The sequence below is a fragment of the Cherax quadricarinatus genome, chromosome 25 (assembly GCF_038502225.1).
Source record: "Cherax quadricarinatus isolate ZL_2023a chromosome 25, ASM3850222v1, whole genome shotgun sequence".
Classification (NCBI taxonomy): Eukaryota; Metazoa; Arthropoda; class Malacostraca; order Decapoda; family Parastacidae; genus Cherax; species Cherax quadricarinatus.
In genome coordinates this window covers 3,505,059-3,518,216 of record NC_091316.1, presented here as the reverse complement: position 1 = coordinate 3,518,216, position 13,158 = coordinate 3,505,059, and the positions used below count along the sequence as shown (strand labels likewise).

The 13,158-nt window shown below is 38.9% G+C and overlaps 1 protein-coding gene across 1 annotated transcript in view; it reads left to right on the top strand.

Annotated features, from left to right (window-relative positions):
• Nucleotides 1-1,286: 1,286 nt before the first annotated feature.
• Cad87A (cadherin 87A) overlaps nt 1,287-13,158 on the top strand; it is a 134,775-nt gene continuing 122,903 nt past the window's right edge. The window contains exon 1 of the mRNA XM_070088566.1: nt 1,287-1,478. The gene's annotated coding sequence lies outside the window, so the exon portion shown is untranslated. The remainder of the gene's footprint in view (nt 1,479-13,158) is intronic.

The window sequence follows — 13,158 nt, the reverse complement described above, 5'->3', positions numbered from 1 at the left end:
CTGAACAAACACAGTAAAATATATTTTTTTTCGTTAGGTTCAGAATGGTTTTGGCGAAATTATTGCATACACAAATTTTCACTTGTCCTATATGCCAAGATGAGCGTTGCTATTTAAGCCAAGATCGGAAGTTCTGCCTATTCGGCACGACATATATATATATATATATATATATATATATATATATATATATATATATATATATATATATATATATATATAATGAATTTAATATAATAAACAAGAATCTATCGTTTCCTGAGGCGTCTAGCATATACACGATAATCCTTGATCTAAATAGTTCTGGTAGACAACCTTGGTGTGGACTTGTAAATCCTGTGCTGTCTGTCTTACCCATGTACTCCCGTGTATGTTAAACCACACTGGCATTACAGTGCATATATAAGTAATTTATATTTAGAAGTAAAACATTGTAAAGTTTAATATAGTACCACAATAGAGATAAGCCACACTGGCTTGGCTTTCCTGGATTATTCTCCTTGTTAGTACTCCGAATTAAGTTTATTTAGGCACAGGTACACATAAGTACATTTATTATACATAGTCTTAGCGCTTCTTTTTTATTATAATAATAATATCATACATAGTGTAAATTACCTAGAATAACGCCAAAAAGTCTAAGTGACTTATTTCCATTATTGTCATTATATATACACAAAAGCAACGTTTTATGACCAATTACGCTTTACTAGTGAAAATAAATAAATCTCTTGAATACGAGAGCTAAAATCCGATGGTACTGTTTATTGTGTGGTTTTTTAAGCGTGGAATGAATGGTGTAAGAGCAGTGTGTTGCACTTCCTCCTGCTGCCCCACACCAGCCCTCTCCACTCACCCTATGTTTTAAACCTTTTTTTACCCATCAATTTCACTCTTCTGGGTGTTGCGAAATATGTATACCTCAATGTGATGACGTTGTTAGTCAACTGAATGCTTGTCTCAAAGTTTTCGCAGTTAGTCTTTGGTTAGAAAAATGAATTAATTGATGTTTAGCTACTCTGGGCCAGGTGGGAGGAAGCAGGTTTAAGGAGTGCCGGTGTTTATTTATCTGTTTTTTTCCGCTGAGTTTATAGCTTTAAGTCTCTTCCTATGAGCTGATAAACCGTAGGTCATTGTTTTATTTATTGGATGATGAGGAACGGGTTAATTCAAAGGAATAATAAGGGGAAATTCGCCAGGAAGGAGGCGGTGTGAGGTGCTGGTGGTGGATGGTAACAACATGGCTTGCAGCTCTCGGTCTGAGCTTCGAGGAATTCAGTGAGGTCAAAGCCATCTAAGGGGGTGGATATGTGTGTGCGTGTGTGTGCTGTCTAAAACATGTATTCCTGAAACTAATTACAGATTCGTGTGATAAACCCGTGGGTACCTTAAAGTGTATGATAGTGAGTGAATTGAGAGATGTAACTACAAGTGTACGGACGGACACCTGAGAAGAGAAGCTGGAGATTTCTCAAGAGGTAGGCTGCTCTCTTGTCCTAATTAGTCCCATGATAAATATCCTATTACATTTTTTTCATGTTCCAGGATACGGTATGGCAGCCCAGCGCCTACGTTCACCCGCACTGCAACAATAACCCGCACTTTTCGGCCGTTTTTTCTGCAGTTTTTCTTGACGTGCCCGGCGCTCTGTCCATATAGTGGGGAAACTACTGCCTTATTTATCACAGGTGGATTCCTGGATGAGGCTTGGATCTTATGCGTCACTGACGCGAATACTTATGAGTAGTTTTAAAAAAAAAATAGGTTAGAGAAGTACATAAGTGGGGGTGGTGGGTGTGAGTTAGACCTGCCTAGCATGGCCTAGTTGACCTGCTGCAGTGCCCCTTCTTGTGTTGTATTGCTCATTGAGGTTATTAGTTACACAAGTATTAAGTGATCACAACTGTCATATATAGTTAGATAAGTGTTATTATCACTTTTTTTTACACGTCACTTTTGCAGGCTGAGAGTTATCATACCTCAGCTCATTTCAAAGCCTCAGCTCTATCTGAGGTGTACTGCCACCACCATCTCAAGGATGCGACCTACGCCAGTCGAATAACACCCAGGTACCTACTTACTGGTAGGTGAACGTGGACAGCAGGTGTAAGAAACACGCCCAATGTTTCCACCCGTAACGGGGATCTTACCACGGACGCTCAAGTGTGTGAGCTGAGTGCGCCACGGGCCCAGGTGAGCGTATAGTGATCATGAGATTAATCTTTATTTCTACAAGTACATGTACAAGGTATACAGACCATAGCTGACATCTATGACATAGTACCGTATAGAAATCCTCTGTTATGCAGAGTATTTCGGGCATATTAGGTTAGTTTTGTCCCCAGGATGCGGCCAACACCAGTCGACTAACACCCAGGTACCTATTTTACCGACAGATGAACACGGATAGCAGGTATCTTAAGGAAACACGCCCTAATATTTCCATCCGTACCCGGGATCGAACCGTGGACCTCAGTGTGAGCTGAGTGCGCTACCAATCGAGTTTCGGGACACTGCCATCAGTGAGCAAATTTCAACCAGCTGACTGAACACAAGAGTAAATTAAACTTGAAATAAGTTTTATTTTCTTCAAACTATCTTTAATAGCCCCAGGTGACTATTCGATAGTGTGGCCCACAGGTGACTGTTGAATAGTGTAGCCCAGAGGTGACTATTTGATAGTGTGGCCCACAGGTGACTATTGGATGGTGTCGCGACAGGTGACTACTGAAAAATACATATAATCCCCGCCCCAGTGACCTTATTGGACAGTGTGACTCAGGTCACCGTATTAACATGATGCAGTAATGTAAGCATCACCTGACACCACCATCCCTGGCACATCTACGACCGTGTTCCTCCATTCTTGTGTTCTTGGAACTTCTAAACTCGGGTGATAAATTTGTCGGAGATTCCTAGGTGAAAAACAGACGGACTCTACCCTGTATAAACAGAATCGTATGTATGCATGCATACACGTGTGAATTTATGCATGCGTGTGTGCATTTATATGTATGTATACTCGTATATGCTAAGGAATAGAAGGTACAGTTCCTGTCTGGTCGCATTGTTGTTATTAGTTTAAACCACTCCTTCGTGAATATGAAATTAATATATATATATATATATATATATATATATATATATATATATATATATATATTATTTATTATTTTTTATTATCACACTGGCCGATTCCCACCAAGGCAGGGTGGCCCGAAAAAGAAAAACTTTCACCATCATTCACTCCATCACTGTCTTACCAGAAGGGTGCTTTACACTACAGTTTTTAAACTGCAACATTAACACCCCTCCTTCAGAGTGCAGGCACTGTACTTCCCATCTCCAAGACTCAAGTCCGGCCTGCCGGTTTCCCTGAACCCCTTCATAAATGTTACTTTGCTCACACTCCAACAGCACGTCAAGTATTAAAAACCATTTGTCTCCATTCACTCCTATCAAACACGCTCACGCATGCCTGCTGGAAGTCCAAGCCCCTCGCACACAAAACCTCCTTTACCCCCTCCCTCAAACCCTTCCTAGGCCGACCCCTACCCCGCCTTCCTTCCACTACAGACTGATACACTCTTGAAGTCATTCTGTTTCGCTCCATTCTCTCCACATGTCCGAACCACCTCAACAACCCTTCCTCAGCCCTCTGGACAACAGTTTTGGTAATCCCGCACCTCCTCCTAACTTCCAAACTACGAATTCTCTGCATTATATTCACACCACACATTGCCCTCAGACATGACATCTCCACTGCCTCCAGCCTTCTCCTCGCTGCAACATTCATCACCCACGCTTCACACCCATATAAGAGCGTTGGTAAAACTATACTCTCATACATTCCCCTCTTTGCCTCCAAGGACAAAGTTCTTTGTCTCCACAGACTCCTAAGTGCACCACTCACTCTTTTTCCCTCATCAATTCTATGATTCACCTCATCTTTCATAGACCCATCCGCTGACACGTCCACTCCCAAATATCTGAATACGTTCACCTCCTCCATACTCTCTCCCTCCAATCTGATATTCAATCTTTCATCACCTAATCTTATTGTTATCCTCATAACCTTACTCTTTCCTGTATTCACCTTTAATTTTCTTCTTTTGCACACCCTACCAAATTCATCCACCAATCTCTGCAGCTTCTCTTCAGAATCTCCCAAGAGCACAGTGTCATCAGCAAAGAGCAGCTGTGACAACTCCCACTTTGTGTGATTCTTTATCTTTTAACTCCACGCCTCTTGCCAAGACCCTCGCATTTACTTCTCTTACAACCCCATCTATAAATATATTAAACAACCACGGTGACATCACACATCCTTGTCTAAGGCCTACTTTTACTGGGAAAAAATTTCCCTCTTTCCTACATACTCTAACTTGAGCCTCACTATCCTCGTAAAAACTCTTCACTGCTTTCAGTAACCTACCTCCTACACCATACACTTGCAACATCTGCCACATTGCCCCCCTATCCACCCTGTCATACGCCTTTTCTAAATCCATAAATGTCACAAAGACCTCTTTAGCCTTATCTAAATACTGTTCACTTATATGTTTCACTGTAAACACCTGGTCCACACACCCCCTACCTTTCCTAAAGCCTCCTTGTTCATCTGCTATCCTATTCTCCGTCTTACTCTTAATTCTTTCAATTATAACTCTACCATACACTTTACCAGGTACACTCAACAGACTTATCCCCCTATAATTTTTGCACTCTCTTTTATCCCCTTTGCCTTTATAAAAGGAACTATGCATGCTCTCTGCCAATCCCTAGGTACCTTACCCTCTTCCATACATTTATTAAATAATTGCACCAACCACTCCAAAACTATATCCCCACCTGCTTTTAACATTTCTATCTTTATCCCATCAATCCCGGCTGCCTTACCCCCTTTCATTTTACCTACTGCCTCACGAACTTCCCCCACACTCACAACTGGCTCTTCCTCACTCCTACAAGATGTTATTCCTCCTTGCCCTATACACGAAATCACAGCTTCCCTATCTTCATCAACATTTAACAATTCCTCAAAATATTCCCTCCATCTTCCCAATACCTCTAACTCTCCATTTAATAACTCTCCTCTCCTATTTTTAACTGACAAATCCATTTGTTCTCTAGGCTTTCTTAACTTGTTAATCTCACTCCAAAACTTTTTCTTATTTTCAACAAAATTTGTTGATAACATCTCACCCACTCTCTCATTTGCTCTCTTTTTACATTGCTTCACCACTCTCTTAACCTCTCTCTTTTTCTCCATATACTCTTCCCTCCTTGCATCACTTCTACTTTGTAAAAACTTCTCATATGCTAACTTTTTCTCCCTTACTACTCTCTTTACATCATCATTCCACCAATCACTCCTCTATATATACATATATATATATATATATATACATATATATATACATATATATATATATATATATATATATATATATATATATATATATATATATATATATATATATATATATATATATATATATATATATATATATATATATATATATATATATATATATATATATATATATATATATAATGTCGTGCCGAATAGGAAGAACTTGCGATCTTGGCTTAAATAGCAACGCTCATCTTACCATATAGGATAAATGAAAATTTGTGTATGCAATAATTTCGCCAAAATCATTCTGAACCTAACGAAAAAAATATATTTCACTGTGTTTGTTTAGTATTAAATTACTGTAAACAATTCTAAAATATATTTAGTTGGGTTAGACTAAAATAAATTGCTCTTGTTATAATAAGGTTAGGTAAGTTTTCTAAGACTCTTTTGGTGCAAAATTATAAATTTTTACATTAACATTAATGAAATAAATATATCTTTAAACGTATAAAAGAAAATTTCAGAAAGGACTTAATTTTAAATGAGTTCTTGCTAATTGACCAGTTTTACATATTTGGCACGACATTATATATATATATATATATATATATATATATATATATATATATATATATATATATATATATAAATAAATAAACAAGTCGGCCGTCTCCCACCGAGGCAGGGTGACCCAAAAAGAAAGAAAAATCCCCAAAAAGAAAATACTTTCATCGTCATTCAACACTTTCACCACACTCATACATTATCACTGTTTTTGCAGAGTTGCTCAGAACACAACAGTTTAGAAGCATATACGTATAAAGATACACAACATATCCCTCCAAACTGCTAATATCCCGAAACCCCTCCTTTAGACCCTCCTTTAGAGTGCAGGCATTGTACTTCCCATTTCCAGGACTCGAGTCCGGCTATATAAAAATAACCGGTTTCCCTGAATCCCTTCACTAAATATTACCCTGCTCAGACTCCAACAGATCGTCAGGTCCCAAATACCATTCGTCTCCATTCACTCCTATCCAACACGCTCACGCACGCTTGCAGGAAGTCCAAGCCCATCGCCCACAAAACCTTTACCAACTCCACCTTTTCGAGGACGACCTCTACCCCGCCTTCCTTCCCCTACAGATTTAAACGCTCTCCATGTCATTCTACTTTGATCCATTCTCTCTAAATGACCAAACCACCTCAACAACCCCTCTTCTGCCCTCTGGCTAATACTTCTATTAACTCCACACCTTTTCCTAATTTCCACACTCAGAATTTTCTGCATAATATTTACACCACACATTGCCCTTAGACAAGACATCTCACTGCCTCCAACCGCCTCCTCGCTGCTGCATTTACAATCCAAGCTTTTATATATATATATATATATATATATATATATATATATATATATATATATATATATATATATATATATATATATGTCGTGCCGAATAGGCAGAACTTGCGATCTTGGCTTAAATAGCAACGCTCATCTTGCCATATAGGACAAGTGAAAATTTGTGTATGCAATAATTTCGCCAAATCATTCTGAACCTAAGGAAACAAAATATATTTCACTGTGTTTGTTTAGTATTAAATTATTGTAAACAAATCTAAAATATATTTAGTTGGGTTAGGCTAAAATAAATTGCTCTTGTTATAATAAGGTTAGGTAAGTTTTCTAAGATTCTTTTGGAGCAAAATTAAAATTTTTTACATTAACATTAATGAAAAAAATATATCTTTAAACATATAAGAGAAAATTTTAGAAAGGACTTAATTTTAAATGAGTTCTCGCTAATTGACCAGTTTTACATATTCGGCACGACATATATATATATATATATATATATATATATATATATATATATATATATATATTATATGTCGTGCCGAATAGGTAAAACTTGCTATTTTGGTTTAAATAGCAAAGCTTTTCTTCCCGTATAAAGCAAGCGAAAATTTGTGTATGCAATAATTTCGCAAAAATCATTCTCAACCTAACGAAAAAAATATATCTCAATGTTTGTTTATTATTAAATTATTGTAAACTTACCTAAAATATATTTAGGTGGATTAGGCTAAATTAAATTGCGCTTGTTATAATAAGGCTAAGTAAGTTTTCTAGGAGTCTTTTAGTACAAAATTATTAATTTTTACATTATCATAACTGAAAAAAATATCTTGAAACGTATAAGAGAAAATTTTAGAAGGGACTTAATTTTAAATGAGTTCTTGCTAAATGACCAGTTTTACCTGCACGGCACGACATATATATATATATATATTGAACCCACACCTTAGGAAGCTTGTTAAGAAACTGTAGAGAGAGTACAGAGATACACACCAATACTTGTTCCTGAGTTAAGGAAGATTGACTATTAGGAGAGGCTAATGAGATTGAATCTGACGACACTGGAGAATGGAAACACAAGAGGAGATATGATAACAACATGCAAAATACTCAAGGGAATTGATAGGGTAAATAGGTACAGGCTGTTTTTGAGAGGCGAGAAATAGGAACTCAGGAACACAGCTGAAAATTAGACACAATGAGCCACAGGGATGCTAGGAAGTATTTCTTCAGTCTCGGAGTGGTCGGAAAGTGGAATGATCTCGGTGAAGAAGTGAGGGGGCAGGCTCCACACGTAGCTTTAAGATTAGGTACGATAGTGTTCCCCAGGCCAGGAGGAAATGAATCTGGCAAGCGGCAAGTTGAGAGGCGGGGGCCAGGAGCTAAGACTCGACTTCTGCAGTCACACATGGGTAAGTAGACACGCGAGAGAGTTCCACTCTAAACACTGCATCTCATAACATGTGGGTACCAGATCGTTCCTCAGCAGCCTTCACGAAAACCACCAGCGAGTGAGACTCGTGTCCCATCTCAGACGGCGAGTTCAAATTTGTCCATGGTATTTTCCAGATTCCTTGGGTCTTGAATAATCGTTCACCAAGGAGCACCCCCCCCCCCAAAAAAAAATACATTAGGGCCTTCAGGGGAACCTCTACCTGCAACACCAGAATATCTTGCTGTCAATTTTGTCAAGGTTGGGAACCAAAGCAATCATAGTACTAGGGGGAGAGAGCACAACTTTGTAGTACCCACAGTCAGTGGCCAGGCTTCAAACACCTTTTATTGTACAGCAATAAAGGAATGGAACAGACTACCCGCACATGTCAAAGCCAGTCATAGCATGAACCAGTTCAAGAAGAGTGCCAAAAGGTGTCTGATGAATGTAGCTACAGAAAGGGAAGGGAATGATTTTCTATTTTTTTTAGACAACACACGTGTAATTTTACCTTATTCCTAGTAATGACCCTCGTATTGTAGATAGTCTTAATGACCCTCGTGTAGTAGATAGTCTTTTTGTATGATAATAAGATGTTATCTTCATTGTAGAATAATAAGAAAATATTATAACCTTTATATTATAATAATAAGGTAAAAGGACCCCAATGGAAATAAGTCACTCAGTCTGACTTTTTTGGGTTATCCCAGGTTCTCTACACATATGCTGCTATGTATGATAATTCTATGTAACTGTATTTGTGTATATCTGAATAAACTTACACCACAGGTCTATGACACATGCTCCCATTGTCGTACTTAGCAACCAAATGAGACAGTCATCAATGATTCATCATTTCTCATGTAAGCCATGAGAAATCAGATTTTGTCACACTTATAGTTAAATTCACCTGAAGCTCCTAAGAGCTATTTTTTTTTTATCCTAAAAATTCTCGAACAGTAGAATGATAACCAGAATTTCCAACCCAGCCAGATGCATGCAGGTGTATATATTGAAATATCCTTTGAAACAAACGTTTTGTGGCATTTTATTAGCTTTCAGATGAGACCAAAATGAGCATCCTGGGTTGATATAATAGTGGAATAAGATTTAAATAATCTAATTATTGTTGACCACGACGGCCCGGCTTGGTTATTGGGAGGTACTTAACACGTTGTCTGAAGAGCAACTCTGGTTTAATGGTAGGGAAGACGCATGGGCAGCAGTTAGGCAACTTTATTCCGAAACGTTTCGCCTACACAGTAGGCTTCTTCATTCGAGCTTAAAAGTAGGCAGGAGCAGTAGAGATGTGAAGATGATGTAATCAGTCCATCACCTTTGTAGTCGGAGATTTGAGGTTGTCAGTCCCTCAGCCTGGAGAAGAGTTCTGTTCCATAGTCTGAAACAATCTGAAGGAGAAAGCGACAGTGTGGAGACTTATATACTGTCGGAAGGAGACGTGAAGGGTAATACAAGTCTCCACACTGTCGCTTGCTCCTTCAGATTGTTTCAGACTATGGAACATAAGAACATAAGAAGAACATAAGAACGAAGGAACACTGCAGAAGGCCTACTGGCCCATGCGAGGCAGGTCCAAGTCTCCTACCGGCTTAAGCCAATGCACCCAACCTAGTCAGGTCAGGTCACATTGACTTAAGGGAGGAACACGGCAACCGACCTGGTAGCACAAGCTATCAGGTCTAACTCACACCCACCCACATCCACTCATGTATTTATCCAACCTATTTTTAAAGCTACACAACGTTCTGGCCTCTATAACGGTACTTGGGAGTTTGTTCCACTCATCCACAACTCTATTACCAAACCAGTACTTTCCTATATCCTTCCTGAATCTGAATTTTTCCAACTTAAAACCATTGCTGCGAGTCCTGTCTAGGCTAGATATTTTCAGCACACTATTTACATCCCCTTTATTTATTCCTGTCTTCCATTTATACACCTCAATCATATCCCCCCTAATTCTACGTCTTTCTAGAGAGTGCAGATTCAGGGCCCTTAGTCTATCCTCATAGGGAAGGTTTCTGATACATGGGATCAACTTTGTCATCCTCCTTTGTACATTTTCCAGAGAATTTATATCCATTCTGTAATAAGGTGACCAAAACTGTGCAGCATAATCTAAATGAGGCCTAACCAACGATGTATAGAGTTGAAGAACAACCTGAGGACTCCTATTATTTATGCTTCTTGATATGAAGCCAAGGATTCTATTAGCTTTATTGCGAACACTTATGCACTGTTGTCTTGGTTTCAGATTACTGCTAACCAGAACTCCTAAATCTTTTTCGCAATCCGTAATATTAAGATCTACATTATTTAGTTTATATGTGGCATGGTTATTGTCCTGTCCAACATTTAGAACTTTGCATTTGTCTATATTAAACTGCATCTGCCACTTCTCCGACCACTGCATCAGTCTATTCAAATCTTCCTGGAGTGCTCGAATGTCCTCGTCAGAATGAATTCGACGGCCTATTTTGGTGTCATCGGCAAACTTGCCGATGTCGCTCTTTATGCCCTCATCTATGTCGTTTATGTAGATTGTGAACAGCAGGGGGCCCAACACTGACCCCTGTGGAACACCGCTCGTGACACTTCCCCACTCTGATTTCTCCCCATTTATGCAAACTCTCTGCTGCCTATTTGTCAACCATGCCTCTATCCAGGAAAAAATTTCTCCTCCTATTCCATGTGCTTTAATTTTCCTCAATAGTCTCTGATGTGGGACCCTGTCAAAAGCCTTACTGAAGTCCATATACACAATATCATATTCATTACCATGATCTACCTCCTCAAATACCTTAGTGAAAAAAGTTAATAAATTCGTAAGGCAGGAACGCCCCTTTGTAAAACCATGCTGAGATTCGTTGATTAATTTATGCTTTTCAAGGTGGCTACGAACTGCCTCGGCAATTATTGATTCCATAAATTTTCCCACTATGGAGGTTAGGCTTATTGGTCTATAGTTCGAAGCTAAGGACCTGTCACCTGTTTTGAAAATAGGTATCACATTTGCCATTTTCCACTTATCTGGCACCATGCCAGTTTGTAGTGATATGTTGAAAAGATTAGCCAAAGGTGTGCTAAGCTCCTCTTTACATTCCTTTAGAACCCTTGCATACAGTTCATCAGGGCCTGGGGATTTGTTAGGTTTTAATTTATCTATTTGCCTAAGGACCATGTCACTTGTGACCCTAATAGTACACAGTTTATTATCGTCCTGTTCTACATCATTTATCATTACTGGAATATCGCTGGTATCCTCCTGTGTAAAAACTGAGAGGAAGTATGTGTTAAAAATTCTACACATTTCCTTATCACTGTCAGTGAGCTGACCCGAGGAACTTTTGAGTGGGCCTATCTTGTCCCTGATCTTACTTCTGTATACCTGAAAGAATCCTTTTGGGTTAGTCTTCGATTCTCTTGCAACTTTAACCTCATAATCTCTTTTTGCTTTTCTAATTCCCTTTTTTATTTCTCTCTTTAACTGAATATATCGATTTCTCAATTGCCCCTCTCCTCTTTTGATTTGCCTATATATGCCTCTCTTTTGACCAATCAGATATTTTAATCTATTGTTCATCCATTTAGGATCATTTTTGTTTGATCTGATTTCCCTATTTGGAACATAATTTGACTGAGCAGCTAGAACTATGCCCTGGAAAACATCATATCGGCAACCATCACCACCTACCTGACCCTTAGTCAGGTCATTCCAGTTCAGCCTACCTAAGTAATTTTTCAGTCCTATGAAATCAGCCAAGCGAAAGTCAGGGACGGAGACTTGATTGCCATTATTAGGGGAATTCCATGATATATTAAAACTGAGTGATTTGTGATCACTTTCCCCAAGCTCATCATTAACCTCAAGATTATTAATTAGTGTTTCCCTACTGGCAAGAACCAAGTCAAGGAGGTTATTTCCCCTAGTTGGCTCTGTCACAAACTGTTTTAGAAAACAATCCTGGATCGTATCAAGAAAGTCACCTGACTCTAAATTTCCTGTCAAATTGCTCCAGTCAATCTGTCTATAGTTGAAATCTCCCATTAGCACAACATTTTCGTATGTAGATGCCTTACGAATTTCGTCCCATAGAAGTTTACTGCACTCCCTATCAAGATTTGGGGCCCTGTAAATCACACCCAAAATTAGTTTTTCTCGGCCCTCGAGAAGCTGTAACCAAACAGATTCAGTGGCTGACGCTTCTAATTTAATATCTTGTCTAACACAACAATTTAAATTGTCTCTGACATACATCGCTACTCCACCACCTTTCCTGTTGACCCTGTCAGTGTGGAATAATTTATAGCCTTGTATGTGACATTCAGAGGGCATCTCTCTATCTTTCAGATTGAGCCAGGTCTCTGTTATAGCAATAATATCTGTCTCCTGCACTTGCAATTAATCTTAGCTCATCTATCTTATTTCTTACACTCCTGCTATTAGTATAGTAAACCTTAAGGGAGCTAGTCCCTTGCTGCCCTCTGCTGTCCCCCTTTGTTTGCTGACCTGATCTATTGTCTTTATTTATAACTTCATGCTGAATGCCTTTTATACATTTACTGTTTCCAACCCAAGTGCTGCAACCTGCTTGTTTCCCACACACACCCATACCTCTATCTTCCATCAGTTTAAAATCATAGGCATTTCACCAATGGCCTTCTCAATCGAGTCTGCAAGTGCTACCACCCCTGCCCCCGAGAGATGTACCCCATCCCTTCCATACATATCATGTTTGCCATAAAAGTTGTTCCAGTTGTCAATGAATGGGATTGCAAGTTCCTTGCAGTATCTGTCTAGCCAGCAATTTACACCAATTGCCCTAGACAACCATTCATTTCCTACTCCCCTTCTAGGCAAGATGCTACATATGATTGGGATCCCTCCCTTAGACTTAATGAAATCTATAGCTGACCTGTACTTATCTAGCAGCTCTTCTCTCCTACCCTTCCCAATATCATTTCCACCAGCACTGA